The 19496-nt window shown below is 40.1% G+C and overlaps 1 protein-coding gene across 1 annotated transcript in view; it reads left to right on the top strand.

The window, feature by feature from the left end:
• Nucleotides 1-2291: 2291 nt before the first annotated feature.
• The window catches only part of ankrd11 (ankyrin repeat domain 11), a 104946-nt gene continuing 87741 nt past the window's right edge, over nucleotides 2292-19496 (top strand). Inside the window, 1 exon segment of the mRNA XM_084355152.1 lies at nucleotides 2292-2740. The gene's annotated coding sequence lies outside the window, so the exon portion shown is untranslated.

The following is a 19496-nucleotide window of genomic DNA, read 5'->3' on the forward strand; positions in this document are numbered from 1 at the left end:
CCGAACTTTGAACTTCAACCTTTCGCCGTGCTCTTCGAGGAGCTACGCGCTGCGCAGGGGTTTGCGCAAAGTTTACGCAGTATTGCGTATAAGTGCTGCAATCTGCAGTCTCACATAATATTTCAGTCAGTTTTACAGTAAACTGTTGCTTAGATTTAACAGATTTGTATTGCTGCTTCTGAGCGCTTTTTTATCGTCAGATTGGAAGTTTACGGAAAAGTTAAATCCACGTTACATTGTGTTAGAGACCGCTGCATTGGGGCCAAAGTAGCAGATTTTTAAATTAATTTATTTTATCGGCAGTCTAACAGAAAAATCACAGACACCAGTAATCGGAAAAGTGCTGAATATTGGCCGGATAATCGGCCAGGGCTGATAATCGGTCTACCCCTTATCTGCACATTAGAACAGTACAAAAATATTAGAAATACATAACATTATATAGGCGTTTTTTCCCCCCAAAGACTAGATACAATATCATAATTGCCTCGTTTTAGGGCTAGGCAATACATCGCTATTGTATTGTTATCATGATATGACGAGACTGTATGTCATATTAAATTTAGAAAATTGTTATATTGTGACAAAGTTGATACATGTTGTATTTTCCTGGTTTTAAAGGCTGTATTACAGTAAAGTGATGTAATTTTCTGAACTTATCGGACAGTTCTATTTCTAATACTTGCCTTTGCCCACTTAGTCATTATATCCACACAACCCGTGATTATTTTACAAAGAAATCTCATTGTGTTCTTATGTTGTGAAAGTACCAATAGTCATCCCTAAAATATTGTTGCAGCATCAATTAAGAGATATTTGATTCTGTCACCCAGTCCATGCATTTATGAAGTGCGTTTGAGGAGATTTTAAAAATAAATATCGTTGAGTATCGTGATATAGCCTAAAAACACTATGATATTGCTTTAAGGCCATATTGCCCAGCTATTGTAGAAAGCAGTTGAACAATTGGCAGAAAAGAACAACTTTAACAAAAAAAGAGGAAAAAAAACATTATGACTAGATAATAGTGAAAATAATATTTCACCTTCTCAAGTGATCCTGTGTCCAGTTGAGAATATTAGGCATATCTGGACTAAAACCTTTGAGAATAACTAAAAGTGTGCTGACATTGGAAGACTGCTCCAGCAGAGTGCGCAATTGGTCGACTCTGGATCCTGTACACCTAGGTCCAGTTAGGTTTAGCAAAATAAATGCATATAAACACAGCTTGCTGGGAGTTATGACATTCATAACTTGCAAGAGGCATTCACACGTTTTCAGGTAGAGAATCATGTAACTGTGTGCGATGCAGGGCCAGCTGTTTGTTGGTTTTCTTTCCAAATAACCACAACAGGGAAGTCATTTTAATAATGACTTCCTCTTCTTTACTAGAAGGAGCGTTAGTCAATGACCTCAGCTAGTGGAGTGTGTAGTAACTGCAGTAATAGTCTGGTAATCATGGGTGCTGCCCCTCATATCCTTGTCGCTGTTGTAAATAATCAAAGCAATGTCATAATAAGCGACGTGTACGGGTCAGTTTGAGTGACATATTCGGTTAACCAATCAGAGTAGAGACGTTTTCCCTGAACCAATGGGAGCCTCCCTTTCATCCTTTCGCGTTTCATTTTGACCGTGGGTGCGTCAAGTTTGTCCACCGGCACGCTCCGCTTTCTTGCCAACTCCGCCTCGTCTGACCGAAACCAATGTTTGAGGTCTGACCCATACATCGAAAACAAATCTTACACGTTGAGTAGACCATTATATATGGCGAGTAACCTACTGACACGTGTGATTGTACTTTTATAAGAGGAGATTAAACACATCTCTACATTTAATACGTTGTTTGTGTGAATGCCTTAGTAGCAGCTTTGCAAAATGCTTAAAAATATTCACTGTATTTTCTCACAGTGCACACAAACGTTTGCATCTGAAATAACCTGTGAAGAATCTAAATGCATAAACAACGAGTAAGAATAAAAAACGTTTCATGTTTCCAAAAATTGAATAAACAAAGTCTAGAAATGTAGAAAACGAGTGCACTCGACGCCTGTACTCCATTTCCTTTTCTTGGTCTCCAACTATATAATGGAGTGTGGTCTCTTGAGTTTGAAACTGTGAACTCCGGTCAGCCACGTTGGAGCTCAGCTTGTATTTGTTGTGAAGGGAGAGCGGGATGCTGTGTAGACCCAAAATGGCGTCTGTTTCATCCTGTTCGAAAACGGTATCCGCCCACAGCTCCAGCGCCAATCAGGACGGCCGTTTCATTCCCGAAGCGTTTCCGTCCAGAGCGTCCACACACTGAAGTCAAAGGCCGCTCGAAAACCGCTCGAATGGGTTGGCGGAGAGGATTAAACCGAAACAAAATATGATCTTTTGATGGTTTAGATTCACCCAAGCAAGCCTACCGTTGTACAAATGGAGTGTTAAAGGTTTGTAGTCTGTGGTGAAGATGAAATAGCTACGCTGTAAACGAGTATTCGTGGATATTTTATTGTTTTTTTCTTTGGGACCTCCGTTTGCTGCTCTGCACGGTTTTAACAAGCTAGCGCTAGCCTCGATTCTAGTGAGCTGCTTTTGAGCTGCGATGGTCGTCGCGAGTTTATGCGGATGTCTTCGGACCAGTCTATAGTAAACCAACGGCAACAAATGGGATCATCCAGCATCGGCCGAAAACATCGCGGCGTAGACTAATCATTACAGATTCTGATAATTATTTGAATTTGTGGAAATTCAGACAGAGGTAAGTCGCATTTTCACTCGTCCTGCATAGCTAATGCGTTAATAACAACAAACTGACTGTTGCTGCCCCCGTGGTTAACTCGGTTTGATGTGTGTTGCGACAGAGGTCAACTTGCACTATCTTAATACACTAATTCTTTGTAAGCATAGACATACCTTAAGTATGCTTCATGGTTATGTAATTTGTACTCACTGGAAATGCTGATCTTTAGCTCGCTGTTCTACTTCTTGAACGCAGCCTTTCTATGGTTATGCTTAGCTGGATTTGTTAAAATGCTGATAAATGCTTAAAAAGGCATTCATTTCGTGCATTAAACATTGAGCTAACATAAGCTATCATAAGTTGTTCAGTCAAATGAAATGTAGCTATGGTACATCATTGCCCATGTGTGATTGGATTGCAACTGGCGATGTGTTTATGTTTTATAATGGCATTTAAATGTATTGAGTTAGCAACTAGTGCTGCATACGTTGCTACCATACATGCACGTATACGTACATGCATAACAACAGATTCAGATCCTGTGCAATATTATCGAAGGTTTTTCCTAGAAGTAAAGGGGAATTAACTTGCATTGTCGATCTAGACTATTTTTTCGAGCATACTCAGGATAAGCTCTAATGGGCACTTCCAATATCCCAGACAAAAATTATCATTACATTTCCAAAGGGAGTGCAATCATCTCATCCAAATGTTGACCCATTTTTTGTTTATCTAAAGCAATAGTAGTCTATCTGCATTTCCGCTTAAGTGTGCACAGCATCATAAATTCCTGTCATGAAGCACTATGTCTTGTCCATGTGCTGGTCTGTTCCAGCACATAACCACAACAGATGTGCTACAAGACTGGCTATAAGGCAAACAATGAATTAGATTGTCATAACTCAAACACATGAAGAAAATGTGTGTGTTTTGTGGGAATATTCAAAGAACCATGCTTTGAAGTGTCTGTGTACAGTTAGATGACTAACAGTGGGCGGTAAGATAGATAACTGTCGTAATCACCTAAGTTAGTTCAATGGAGTGCCTGTGTTTTCTGTGTTAAATAACATGTTATTGAGGGACACAACGTGGTAGGATTTGAGATGGGCTGTAGAGGAAATGGAATATGGAGGAGAAGCTCTCTGCTTTGGTGCAGTACCAATGCTGAGGAAAACACTGCAGTGCCGCTGGTGGTGTTTTCCACCAAGATACTGAGAGTGTTTTAGCTTGTTGGGGCGTTCATGTTGACTACACTGCAGAGGCAGTGATGCATATCTCTGTCCCTTGAGCTTGCGTAGGTCCTATTTCTCTGCACTATTATTAAAGCCTCAATTCAAATGGTATCACATGCACTATTCAGTTACATATGCAGATCAAGATGTGTGGGATTTAGATGGACACTAGGCATTTTTGCAGAATTTCTTACACGTATTATTTCAAGTACACTGATGTGTTTACATTGTGAATGTAAGATAACCCAGATACAGAAAGAAAATCTCATTGAAGCTGCAGTTTCTCTTTAACATATAAACTGGAATCAGTCTGTCAATGAAATTGAAAGTTACATTTATTTGCTATTTGACATTATATGCTGTACACATACTTTTCACATGTATTTTAGGTAGCTGGAACTTGTGTGTCTATATTTACATATTTTTCTTTTGGAATCAAATTCTGTATTGTTGTTAAATTCTATTTAGTTTATTACAGTAGCCAAGCAAAGATATTAGTGAGGCATGATTTAATGTGATGCTGATGTTTAAAGTCAATGCAACACATTCATTCTTTCTAGTTACAATAATGCAACATTTGAAGCTTACTGAGGTATTAATATAGGTCAAAATAATGGCAACGTTTTTAATCATGTCCTGCAGATTTTCATTTTCCATGAAAGCAACTCTTTAAAATGAACACGACTTAACCAAATAACAAATACCTTCATCATCTTTCTACAGTTGTCAGTGGTTTGTAAATGATGACGTTGAAGAGATGATGAAGAGATATATTTCTTAGATTAAAACATGCTGTGAATTTGGAAATGATTAAATCTATGTTTTTTTTACAATAAATTTAAACCTTTGGACTTTACAACGCTTGGGGAAACAATCCTAGGCAACCATCACCGAAATCTACAATCTACAAATAGTATAATACTAAAAAATATTAGTGTAGCCATCTCTTTATCCGCAACTGTGTTTAAATTCTGGTTTTAAAAAGAATCAATAGATACGCAGAAAAGGAAATGCCGTGCAGAATACCGATGTTGATTTGGAATTCGAATGTCAATGTTATGAATGAAGCTTTCAAAGCTTCAAACTATTCAGTACATCCCTAGTCAAACTATATCTTGTCATAAGTAAGGATAATTGCCATTCTACTTGACACTTGTGAACTGTATGTCCCATCCGCTTCCCATTAGTGATGGCTAGATTTGACCCCTGGTCCTATAAGTACTACCAGAGAATTAAGCCTTGCCCTCTGCCTTCAACAGGAAATGGAGTTAAGAAAGGTCATGAGATGTGATTGTAGCTTGGGGTTACACGTTTTGTGTAATAATAGATAGGCAGGCAACGTTTATGTTTCTACCCTTATACTGCAGTGGCGCTTGTGTCTCATGACTCTTCAGACTCCATTAATGGTCGTATTACCCAGATGCAGGAAACTTGCTGACCCGTGCGGACCACGCCACAGTCCACAGCCCACTGTGACGGTGCTGTAAACAAAGTGTTGTCGTAAACATGCCTGACTGCACCGCTTCTCCTCCTCGATCTTAGTAATGGATTTTTGTTGCCTGAATCTTAGGTGGCCCTGTCTTGTATTTTTTTTTAAGCTGAGTGAAGACAAACTCAACTGAGTCCTTGCATTGTGGGTGAAAACACAACCAGACTGTTGTTATTGCTGTGTTTGGGTGGCTTGATAGTAACATTTGCTGAGGTCAACCTGATGATCATTGATAACCTGTCAGAATCACTGAGTAACCCACTTGTGCACAAGTATTGGTATGACAAGACATTAATACCGTCAAACCTAAATGAAAGTAAAAATGTCATCAAAATGTGAAAAGCATATCAAGGATAATATACAAGAGAGGGCAGGTTTTTTAAAAAGCAGATGCAGAGAGCACTGCAGTATTAGCACAGTAGACATAAAGATTCAGAATATGACTCTGCATAGTAACTTTATAGCTGCAAGGTTTACTGTGTTCTCTTAAATGGAAATTTTTCTGCCTATGAAATTTCCTACATAATCCAGCAAATGTTTTTAATCCATCACTGTCAGTTTTAGCGACACTGAGCCTCATGTTCTTGATGAAATTCATTTTAGCACCATTTCAGAAATAATCTCTGTCCTTACTAGCACTGGGCATGCGTAAGGCTTGCAGCTGTAGTCGGTGTTACTGATGTTACACGGTGTTAGATCATACACCAATTGCCCACCACCCTCAGCGTCATTTTGCTTTTTGACAGATGCTACAACAGTAAACTGAAAGTGTAGCTACGTGCAGCATCAGTCACATTTCACTTATCACATAATAAGAGTAAGGACAGTTGACTGGCAAAATGATGGTGGAGGATTTGTTGTCAAAGCGATAAACAAAAGCACCTGTTGGGTAATATTTCTGATTTAAACCCAATGCTAACAGGGAACCTGATAACGTTACTGAGAAAAAGGAGTTGGTTACCTCACTGAGAAGTTGGAGGTGTGCAGCCTCTTGCCTGCAGCTCTTTGTCCAACAACCCCATCTTGTTCCATTGCCCTCACAGATTGTATAAAAGTACACCCTGTCGTACTTCAAATTGATCCGCTGTCAAAAATGCTGAAAGTGGCCGCCATGCGCTAAACTCACTAAACACATTGCCTCTCCTGTGTTAAGCCTCCTTCAAAATAAAAGTTAATGCCTAGACTGTGAAGATGCAGCAGTAGGAAATGTTCGGTTAGCAGTAAATTAATTCAGAGCTCTACGGATGGTGAGCATCATTTCATGTAAAAAGCCAGGTGTACCGGGTAACACCGGTGTTGTGACGAGCTTATGAGTTGGTGGGAAAATTGCATCACCGTGGCAACTCTAGTATGCTTGTGCTGTTGTAAACAGGAAGCAGTTTGTCTACTCTGTGGGTGGTTGCCTACAGAAAATACTATGAAAGAGGGACGAAAACAGTACTCTTCTTCACTGTATCTTCGTGGGTAATGCTATTTTGTTAACTAAACATCGTAAGCAGCTGTTTTTCTCTTTTCCTTTATTGTATTATCAAAGTCAGTTTGTGTCTTTATAAATATAAACTATAAAACATCCACTCTGTCAATGTATATATTCAGATACTCCAACATCATAACATATACTCCCATTTAGGAAGCAAACGTAGATACCTGTGTCATCATGTCCAAAAATCTGTTTCTGCCCGTCGAGACATAAAGACTGAAAACGGAAAATAGGAATATTGTCACCCTGTAAAGAGTTTTCCAAAAGGTCCGTTTTGTAACCTATAACACTGTTACGTGTGTACGAATGGTCAAAACACAAAGCAAAGGCGTTATTTTAAGAAATACCCTCAGTGTATGATTGTATATGTATTATTCTTCTTGAAAATGACTAGCCAAGATCATAACAACCACGTCGCAGTTAATATTCTTAGAAAGCATATTTGTTTTTTTGTTGCGTTTCCCGGGGTAGTATTTTAAGGAGTGGCCAAGAATAATGTTGGTCTTGTTAGAGTTTCTATATGTGAGACATTTCACTGACACAAACTTTGCAGTTACATTTATATTTAAAGTGTGTTTTATTTAACATTAATGAAATGATTAGGTGGCTCACATAGTATGCAGTGTACTTTGCAATTTCTTCCTTGAATATTGCTGCGAAGCCTTCGTCAGACTCAAATAGAAGAATAACAGCTGGCGTTGTAAGAGGGTAAAGAAGCCTTTAGCTGCAACTCCAGCACCAGCACCCACTCGGCCTGCCTTCTGTCCATGCAGGCACTCCCCTCCCCCTCCCGTACTGAGAGTGTGGTCCTTTTAGGTAAACAAGCATGGCTACTCCTGTTTCTTGCCTGTCTTTGTCTGTCTCTGCCTTTCCTTTTCTCTCTCTGTCTCGGTGTCTCTCTCACTCCCCTCTCTTCCTCCCTGTTCGAGTTGTGTAAATCTTTTATAGCTGCTGTTCTACCAGCACAATCTCTGCGGATACTCAAATGGCATCTGAAGCCCTTTGAAATTCAGCCTAGTCCTTTGCCCCCTCCTCTATCCTCGAAGCGAAATGGAACAAAATGGCGGGGCCCAATCCTGCTGTTTCCCTCAGGGACTGTAGAGCCTCATTTCAGGGTTTAGGAGGTCCTGATGGTTGATGGCGTCTTAAACTCATGTTAGGTTGTGCTGACTTCCTAGCCTACCGCTGCACTGCTCTCAATAATATTTTCTCTTCCCTGAGTCTCTTGCACATCAAAGGGAAAGGCTTTCTATTCTGGCATGCTGCTGCTTCTCCAGAAATGTGCTTTTTACAGACTTGGCTTTTGATCTTTCTGATCGAAGCTTGGAAAAGGAATATTTTGGGCCCTTGTTTTTAACGGAAACTTACTGATATGCTAAATTATAATTTCAGGTATGCATACCATTTTGAAACTTAGCTGGTTAGCATATTGATTTACAGTATTTAAAATCCTATGACAGAAGTAATGTTTCTCATGGTAAGATGAATAAACATGTTTTTCCTTGAGAATTATAAAAAAAGAAGTAGTTGCTATAGATGTAACATAGATTTGTGAAGCTTGGTCTTGGTCTAAGATCTGAGATATCTGTGTAGGCCTACAGGGTACACTTTAATTGCAATTTCAGTTTCACTCTGAATTACCCCAAAGAGACTCAACCATTATAAGTTCGAGTCACGATTGTCTCAAACTGTGAACTCCTCAAGTAAATGTATTAATTGCCAATTTAATTTGTTCCCTTATACCATCACATCTTCTGAGTAGTTTTATTAGTTAACATATTTGTCATAGACATGCTACCATTGGAATTCAAGATAAGACTAGGTTATCTGAAGGAAGAATAATAATAGGTGAAAGTCTTGGCTATAGAAAGCACCATCACATCTGTGCATGTGTTCCACACTGAGAGAACCTGAGTAGGTAACACTATTAGGCAAATGGCTGTGTGCCTTGGTCTGGGCAAGCATGAATTAGGGGTTGTGCAAATCTGGAGACAACAGTTGGTGTTTTGATGGGATGTGCTGCTGAGGAGGAGGCTGCAGGGGATGATGTATTATCCATACGTGGTGTTGGAAATGTTCTGAGGTTAGTCGGCCAGGTCTGGGAGCTGATGGGAGAGACAGTCTGTGTGGTGTGTCCCTCTGGGCTTGGCTGTTCTGGTCTTTTCAGCCTGTTGCTGACACACAGGGAAAAAGACAAGACAGGCTTCTTGCTCGCCTGGTTACTTTCTCCGTTTCTCCTCCTCAACCTTAAGGCCCTTTTTTAAAAGAATTTCCATGCCTATCTTAAGCTAAGGTGTCATACTATATGTTTTAAAAAACCTAGTATGGTACAAAACTGAACATATTGTACATCTCAAAGCCAGAAGTTTGAGAGTGCAAAAGTGAGAGAAAAAAATATTTTCTGATGCTATTTTTCTGTTAATGTTCGCTCATCATGTATTTAACCTGCAGCTTCTAGCTTTTCACAGCTAGAGTCTTCAGTGAGTAGATAGTAGATTAGTTAGGTGCTATTATAATCCATATAAACGGATATCTGCATATGAATGCAGTATATATAGGCAAGCGACACGATTTTGGTATCAGAAGGCTTCTGGACTGAACCAATAAAACACTTCATCATGAGGCAGATTTGTCACATTTTGCCTTTATCAATTGCTGTTTTAATATTGCACTTGGCCATATAGTGATTTCAATAGTATTACGACTAATTGCAGCCCTAGTTTGTTGTCTTAGTTGTGTTGACCAATGGCGAGCAGTCCATATGGAAAGAAAAAGACAAGCCAAAATGTATTCTTGGAACCCATTGGCTATCGTCTGACAACAATTTAGCTTTTTATTACATTTTTAAATCTGCATTCATATGCACATATCCGTTTATGGAGATTGTTGATGCCTCAACACCATTCTTGTTTCTCATGTTGCTCAGCTGATTGTAATCTATGACCAATACATGGAAGGGTAGGTCTTGAGCCAAATAGCCCTTATCCAGATATCCGCTGGCTACACCGAAAGCCCCAAAACATCAGCTAAATTGTTGTCAGACTAGATCATGATGGGGCATTTTAACCATTGTTCGTTAGGTCAGGTAAACACAGTGAACTGGTTAGGCTAGAGCTGCAGGCTGCTTACTGCTGGTTCAGCAATAATTTGGTGGTTGGGTGCGCTGATGGTGGTACACAACACCACCAGTACTGAGGTAGTTTTACTGGAAATCAGAAGCTTTGTTTGTCAAAGTGTCCAAGAATGGACTGTACCAAAGAACTCTCTTAACGCTGTTTATACAGTAATTCTGTTACAGAACTTAAACAAATGCGTTTCTCAGCAGTTAGATTGCTGTGACAGATTTTTCCCTATTGTGGTGTCAGCCCCCTCTTCCAACATGGTCTCTTAAAAGAGGAATGTCAGTTTGATGGTTAATGCGATACATGTGAAAGTGGTTTTGTCTTTTCTGGTTCCCATCACTGCAGAGATGGAATAAGATTTTGTGTCCTGTCCATAACCAACCTTTTTCACCCCGAGATAAATAAAATATGTCAGGGATTTATTGCCACTCTGAGAAATTGCTTCATGCTGACTACTGTTGTGCTCAGAGGCAAACAGCTATATCAGTTTTTGTTAAGCCCTCTTGTGCCCAGCCGGCCTCTTCATGTTGGTCATAAGCTATAAGCTGAGACAGGGGGTAAGGGTGTTAGGACAAAGTGTTGTTAGGTGGGGGAGGGTAGAGGTGGTGTGGCCTGGCTGAATCTCAATCACCAAGGCCCTTCAGTGCGGCTGGCCTTTTGATGGGCCAGCTGCAGCCATTCATCCACCCATTTACATTGAAATGCAACAACAGGAAGGGGGAGGGGAGGACTGTGGGGAGATGGGCCTCTGTGCTGGTGCAGTTGGGATGTGAATGAAAAGCAAAGGCATACCTAAATACCAAAGAGATGAGGTCCGTCAGTCGGGGCCCTGCTTACCAATACATGCAGCCATACTTTGTTTTCCCCCCAGCATGCTGTGGGGCAGTATACTTAACACAAAGGATCTAAGCACCCTTTTTGACCAGTACATGCATTTTCACCACTCAGCTCTTTTCTGTCTTTACAACCAGGCTGGTGGCTATAAAGAGGTTGTGATTCACCCCAGTGTCCGTTTTAACAGCCCTCTACTGTTACACCTATTGTTGATGGTGCTTTTTGTACATTGCCTTCTTCTTATTTTGTAGGTAATTGCCTTCAGACAGATGATTTACTTGTGTGAGATCTTTATCAAGGCTTATTTATGAAGCCCATATGTGCTGCGGAGTTTCAAGTTCTTGTTCCTGGCTCACTGTAATGGAGGTCATATTGTGCTATTGGCTGGTGGAAGAAGCCCGTTCTGTAACTCATTAGGGGCTTCAGACACAAACTGTAGTTCAGACAAATGAGGCCAGTGTGTCACTTTTCTGAGTTCACCCAGCTTTCCAGGATAACTTGGTGTCCTCAGAGGTGTGCATGTGACATTGATTGAGAGGCATTTTGGGGAACGTGTTCAAGTCATGTTTAGACCGGCAATAACACTGCATCATAAAGCTTCTTCCTGCTCATATTTGCTCATTCTTGCTTCTTATTTGTCATTTATGATAGTAAATAAAGAGTGTTTTGGTTGGACTGAAAAAGCAATTTAAAGATGTCACTTTGGGCTCTGTGAAATTGTGATGGACATTGTTCTTTTGGCATTTCACGATTAAACTGTTGATTATAAAAGTAATCAGCAGATTAATTGATAATGAAAATAATTGTTAGTTGCAGCCCACCTCATTAATTTCAATAAGACTCCTGCACTGGCAGCAAAAAATGTGGAGAAAACTGTAATCTTGCTGAACTTTTACAACAACTCAATGAAACATTGTCTAGAAAAAATACGGTGTTGGCCGGTCAAATATGTTCATGCTCACATTCCAGGTTGAATACTGCAGATATGCAGATCTACTGTTTACTCTTGAGCATTTAGTTGGAGGATGAATGATTGTTTTTGTAAGGACTCACGGCATTACACAGCTGTGCAGTATTTTGGCCTCCATGATATATCGCCTCAGCATCGACATCACTATGTGCATTCACAATAGTCACATGGCAAGATGTGTCTGCAAGTGTAGTCAAACATGTTCTGCTACACCTTTTTTTCTGCTTGACACAAAAGGAAAACTTGCACGGTTCTGTTTGTAGTTAGTGAGTGCCATGCAGACCCTACATGCACAGCCAAGCGCATGCCGCTGGTGTTTTTTGGTCAGTGACAAGGGTAAGCTTTACCCTTGTCATTGGATCACGTTGTAAAGTCTGTGTCACTGTAGCCAGCTTGTGGTAAAACATAAGCCTTGTCTCTTGTGTCTGTTTCAGGAAGGAGGTGTCAGGCTATTGGGAGTGCTGGGATTTTGCTGGTGCTCCCAATGGCCAGTTGACAGTGCAGTTCATTTTGTGCCATTATGAATCTCCCAGAGAAACTGATATAAAGAATGAGTAGTGGTTGACTTCATGTTCCAGATGTGTGTTTGTGGAGCTGTTTTGTGGGGATCTGCAGTAAAACCTAGAGCCAAATTTTCAGTTGTCATTACTTTTGAACTGGATTGTAAATGTGGAGAAAGAAAACTGACTATTTGCCAAGTTGATTGAAGTTGAACACACAGTTCTGGTCTGGTCTATTAGTTGTTACAGTGCCGGTTTTTGGTGGCGTATATTTCATTCCTACTTGCAATTGCTATGGTTTACTGAGATATTTAATGTTTCTATGTTATGATAGTATATAATTCCTGTATTTTTATATAGCAATATATATCACAGCCCTAGTCATAATTTCTTTTTTCACTGGTACGTGTAGTAGAATGCCCACATTATCGCATTCCCTTGCATTTTATGAAAGCAGTGCTATTTCTGTCTTACTGCCTACTAACCCAAGACCAAGCTAATGTTACCCTAGCCACCAGCTAGAAGTATTGTCATTGGAAGACATCTCCCATTTAGGAAAACTTTAAATTTGCTGTTGGCCAGAGTGCAAGTGCACACACTAGAAGACTTCCAGTGAAAATATCCAGCATTAGATAACAACTGGGACAACCTAGACAAGGTCAGGAGCATGGGAGGACAGTCCTAAGGCACATGCAAACCTTTCTACAGTAATGGCACTTGGAGGGTCGATAATGATAAGCAATCCGGTTGTCTCCTTGGCCTACGGGGGGTCTATACTTATAAGTGTTTTATATATATTGTTCATACACCTTAGGAATATATGAGATTGCATTTTGTTTTGACATAGAAAGTGTTTCAGTGCTTGTATTTTCATATCTTCGTTTCATTTTTATGCTGGCATACATCAGCAATGATATAAGAAATGTTTTGATTGTGGGTATGCTACCTGTCAACCACGTCTGATAATAATTTCTGGGCTGCTGCATTGAGACTTGCGATCAAATCTATATTTCATGCTCACCAAGTCATCTGACAGCACAGTATTTTCAAAAAGCTTCATGTTCCCTATCTGCCTTTTTTTGTATTCACTTTGGAGTGCCTTATTGAAAATCTCCATTTCCTGTTGTGAACAGTGTGGATGGAAGGCCACCACTTATAGATTAAATATATTTTTAGACATGTTCTGCATGGCCATTATTGCTGTTTAACCAGTGCCATGATCACCTTGTTTCCTTCTTACCTCCTCTAAGAAGTGTGAATGGTTTACATGTTCAAGTAGTCAAATTCTAAAATGTTGAGTTGCGTGTGCTGCAGTTGGCAATGGAACATTTAAACATAAAAAATGAAAGCTAATTTAGTGAACTTGCAAGCTAGTAGATAATATGAAGAAATGGCATAAAAGGCAAGATGGCAATAACATATTGCCAATTTTAGCTCACCTACTTTTCTTATCTTCTACATTAATGTAGCTTGTAAATCCACTGCACTATAAATACAGTTTGATTTTGCTTTTGCTTTTACTTTTACTTTTACAGTAACGTGTGATGTCATGATGAGATAATCCCATTTGCCAAACAGATCAACTGACAGTGCAACTGAGTGCTACTTTTGAAGTTTTCCAACTAACTGGCTAAAAAATCCCCATCTCATTCAGTACCACTAATATTGTCATGACAAAATTGTGCAAACGTGTACAATCATCAGTTCCATTTGTTCATCGTCCAAAAATTACTTCACAACAGTTTTGATAAACAATTGATTGTTTTTAACGACAGTGGCAAAAAAAAGTTTCAAGCTCATCAGTTGTCAATAATTGTTCATTTCTCTGGTGTAATTTGTTGTAACCTGAAAGTCTTTGAGTTTGGGACTGTAAAGGCCCTGACAGTCGGCTGTTGGGTACTGTTCGGTCCGTTGGTAAGGGCCTTGACTCCGGACTGCCTTGTTGGCAGCTTTTTGGCCGATTCAGTATGTAGAACCAGTGGCGGCAAGAGTGAAATGACTCTGATTGGTTGTTCAACTAAGTGACATGGTAACGTAATAAGAAAGGGAAAGCCTGGCTGTAGTATCCTTGATTTGACTCATGTAGCGTGGTGTCTCCTTAATTTTCTCTTCTGCCTCTTTGCCAGTGCCATTTGCAACTTTTTATCAGACATATTCGCGAATAGAAGTGGCTATATTAGCAAGTGAAGTAAAAAAAAAAATGCTGCTTTATCATAACAAAAGTTTGTATGTTGGCAGAGAGCCATTTCCTTTCACCCAAGCGCAGAAAGTACAAGGTTATTGACCATTGATTGTAGTCTTGCGGTGTGTTCAAGTGCAGCTTTTTGGCTGAGACACAGGAGACGTGAGGCAATGTTCAGCCTTTGACGCAGCTAGCTCTTTGATGTCAGTTTGGTGTTTCAGGGCCTTAAGACAAAAGTAGCAACTGGAAATTTTAATGGGCAGTTTTCATTTCATATCAATTGGTTGATTAATCCTAAATAATTAGGTAACAGAATAAGCTATACTTAACAATAATCATAAGTTGCAGCCTTGAACAATATTTAACTTGATAGCATTTGAAATATTCTTACTAAGTGACGGACAAGGTGAAAACAAAATGTCTTAACTCTTTTTTTGGTGCAGGGACAGGAATTAGCCATTGTGTTTAACCAGAGTAGTCAGCAGGGAGTGGAAAATCACATCATCTTCAGTCAGCCTGCACAGGGACTTTCCCTCCTGAATATGTGGCAACACAGAGCAGTTCTTAAAGCTACAGGCCAACATGTGTCAGGCCCTCGTATCTAGACTTGCTTATCCACATTGTATTCCCATGTCACATTGTGAAGACACTTATGTGAGGTATTTGTTTTGCCCAGAAAGGAAGCAGTCTAAATGAGAAGTGGAAAAATAGAAGAACAGGAAATATAAAAGACATTTGAAGTTGGCCTGGAGCTAGCAATAATCTCTCCAACATTTCACTGTGTTTGCCTGCCAAGGCTTGGAATAGTCACAGATCTGTGATTGGGTGACTAGAGTTAACCAGACGCTGATCTTTTAAAGTTGTTTTGATACTAGAACCTTCCTTCCTATAAATATACTGCCTTGTTTTTGTGCCCATCTGTGTGGGTTTGTGAGGGTGTGTGTGTGTGGTTGCGTGTGTGCGTGTCACTCATACTCCCTGCAGTGGATCTTTTTATAGAAACAGCAGCCAGCAGTGTAATCTCTGGCGTGGATGTAGGACAGTCTTTTATTCTTCCTCATTACCTATGCAAAGCCAGTTCTCACCCACAATCACTGCATAGCCTATTTTGAACGTACAGTTTTCTTAGAAAAGGGTTTGCAGTTAAAGGATCATACCAATGTTTTTGGCTTTTTTTTTTTTTTTTTAGCACAAGTGCTACCTATTCTGTATAATTTACTGCTTGTCCTTTCCTTGAAGCATAGTTATATTTATTTTGAATAAATTTTTTAAATTTGAGGTCCCATTTCTTTATTTTCCTTACTGTACAGTGTGCAGTTAACTTGTAGAATCTGGAAAAATGCTTTAAGAAGTATTACATCCATGATCTATGGCATCTGAAAATCACACCTCTAAGACAGTTGGCAAACAATGCTGTAATAAAAACAGTATCAAGAGTTGGATGACCTTCTGTATTAAAATGGCCTTTTTCATAGCCAGGATATTGGAGTCCCAACATTAAATGTTCAGCGCATTGAAACAAAACACAGGTCCTGTAAGTTTTAACTGGCACATATTCTGCCATAAGCATTTAATTTCACACCATATTTGTCAGAGGTTATGTTTTGGTTCATACCTCATTAAGTGCCCCAAGGTTTTGAACTGCCAAGTAGCGTCACCCAGTACCGCTGTTGAGCGCTTTAGAACGAATATTTCCTTTTTCAGAAGGTTTTCAGAAAATGAAATCTATTTAAAGCTACGGCTGTTCTATTATGAATGTTTTTCCTATTTAATTATTAAGCAATACAAGGCTAAATTTGGAGTGGGTGGTTGATGGGGCATAGGGGTTTTGAGTCCATCACCATAAAAACGAGTGAGGTCAAGTGTCCCTTAGACTATTCCTTTGCCTGCTAGCTCTTCTTACTTTTCCTGCATGTTTATGTTGATGTATGCAGGTGTGTTCATTGCGATATACATGCTCTCCAGTCTCCACATATCCGCTTTTGCACAAACACGCACGTGCTCTTTGTACGAACATGCAACATACCAGTGTCTGTTAAATTTCATCATATCACCCCCTGTGACTCTCGGACGGATTAGATTGTCTGTCTGCTGAACTCAGCCCTCTGGTGCACTGTTGTGCTGCACCCTCACACACTTGGCTCGACTCGCCCCTTGTCCTCCTCTGTCTTTCCACCCACCAACACCTCTGCTCTCTCTCCTCCTCTGCTTCCACTTTCTATCTGCATCCTCGCATGCTTGTCTCCCCTCTCCCCTCACTCTCTGACAGTCTCCTCCCACATCCCCACCTCTATGCAGTAGCCCTGGTTCCTCAGGAAGCACTGCTTGCAGGAAGCTAAGGGCGTTGGACCTAACTGTTTGCCTTGTTTCCTCCTTTCGCAAAAATCATAGTAAATTAGGCGCACACGAGGACAGCCTTGGTATTTTTCCTTTCTTTCGCCTGCTGCACTCTGATGTGTTGTCCAACATTTAATTATGCATATTCATAGTCAGCAAGTAGTTTTGCTCTGCTGATAGACCTTAATGTGGTCAACATTAGGTCTAGTATGATACTCACAATCTTTTTTTTCTTTCAAATTAGAATCTGTATACCTGACTGACTGTATTTCTCTTGTTTTGTTCCTGAAACAAAATTATTTCCCATAGATTCAACTAGGAAGCAAATGGGTAGGAAGATATGTGTCAAGTGAGAGTTGAAATCAAGAGCCTGCAGAAACACAACACACATGATTTCAGAACATGTGCACTCGCAAACGAGCTATATTTTGTAATAAGCTGTCCTGTGTCATAATACTACTACTGCTGTTCTGGTGTCATGTATAAATTACATTTCTTTAGCTTTTGACAATAGTCTGTGTTTGTATTGCATTACATTGTCCAGACCAATTTCTACGTTTCTGCCCTAGTGTGCACATGGCTGCAGTCATTGTCAGTTGCTTTTCATCTGTGAATCAAAGCCCTCTAAATCAGACCCTTTGTGTGATCTTTCCAACAAAAATAACATACACAACACTCATGCTGCGTGGGTGTGTATACGTTCATGGTATACAGCCTTCATTGGCAATCAAGTTTATCGTAGTAGCTCAAGTATACTCTGGTGGCCTCGGGTGTCATATAGCATGTTCATTGTCAGTGACAAATTTTTAGAGGGTATTATTGTCTTCACATATACAGGCATAGCCACAGACTGCCATAGCAATTTTCCTACTCTGCACGCTTTGCAGTAGTTTCACACTGCTTTAATTCATGCACACCCCGCTCTGGCATTCCGACAGCTTTCCAATGAGGACCAAATGAGAAATCTCTGAGAGGAGCTGTTTGTGTGTGGCTCAAGCCTGTCAAACGGGGAGAAGAGGCATACTGACGGTAAAGCCCAGCAGAATATGAGGAAGGTCTGAAATGGCTTCTCGTCAAGGTGACAGTGGCATCATGCATGATGCGCATACACTCGCACATGCAGCAAGCTAGGTTAGTTGTGCTTAGCAGTTTCTGTTACTGAGATATTGCCTGATGAATGTGCCTGCATGTATTGGGGAAATTACACTATGCAACATCTAAACTGTGGATCCACACTGTCTGATACAGATCATGTTAGCTACCTATCGTAAAGGGACATGTTGTATTTTGAAAAACAACTATGCATTAATAGAATCTGAGAGAGCTGGCTTTGTAGCTGGATACATGATTTAGTATGTGTGGAGACGATGTGTGTCAGCTGGAGATATTTATTAAATGACTACTTTTTAACTCGCTGAGAATTGTGTGGGTGAACGGATGGCTGCAGGCATTCAGAACCAACACAGTCGACTTGTTCTGTGGTGTTAGAGCATGTGCGGGTGTTTATGTTGATAATGTACCATGTGCTGCTACTCCTCCATTTCCAATATTCACAGAGCACTGTCTTCCCCTGCAACCATGGCAACAGAAAATGACAAATGGCAGAACTGTTGAAATGCTCAGGTTGTTTGTGTGTGCGTGAGGCTGAATGACAGAGCGAGCTTTCTTGATAGAAAATCAAATCAGTGTCAGTGAATAGGCTGGCTGGCCCGCACTTAGTGTATAATGCCATTGTTAAAAACATTTAATATTGAATTGCATGATGATTGAATAACACTTTTCTACTCAAATATGATATACCTTACTAGGCTAATTTTGGCTTTTTGTCCACTTTTGGCAGAGGTTGAAGTGCCACATTGCATTCTTTGGCTTAATTTGCATGATTACATATATATGGTTGATTTGTCCTCACAACACTGCAGAGTAGGTATCGGCATCAGTGAGAATGCATGCCTGAATATATGCAGTCGAAAGCTATGGAAAGGGTTGCTTTATCAAATTTGTAGATATTACAATCCACCATTTAGGCCATTTGTACAGCAAATCAGAGTACTCTTCTACCCTGGTATATTATTATCCTTATCACCTGACAAGAGAAGTAATCAGCGCAGAGTAGCAGGGATGTGCCAATTGAGAGTCTGAAAAGAACTGCTTCTGTTCATGAGCATCAGCCGGTGTTTATGCTGTAAAATAGGACAGTGGCATATTCTGTTGCAGGGCAGCAAGTCCACCCACGCCAACCCACGCCTCGTCGACACTGAAGTGTAGGTTTGTATAGAAAATAATAGGAGAGGCTGTTCTGATGTGCATCGTACATGGAAGTGTGTTTTTGGACTTGACACATATTTAATAGCGACGCTGCAGGTTCAGTGTATGACATGGGCATATGTGACATTAACACCACTAGTTAAGAACCACTGTTTGGTAGCTTTTATCCTTTCAAGAGCTACAGTGTGAGTGCAGAAATGAGTGGTGTGTTGTTTGAACTAATATTGTGAAAGGAAACTTTCACTCATCTTTTATGTAAGAAATAAGGATACATTTGCAGTTTCTAAACTGAGGTTTACTTGCTTGCTTCTCACATTTTCATAACATTGTTAAATGATGAATACCTTTGGGCTTTTGACA

The sequence above is a fragment of the Pagrus pagrus genome, assembly GCF_965226575.1.
Source record: "Pagrus pagrus genome assembly, chromosome: 1".
Taxonomy (NCBI): Eukaryota; Metazoa; Chordata; class Actinopteri; order Spariformes; family Sparidae; genus Pagrus; species Pagrus pagrus.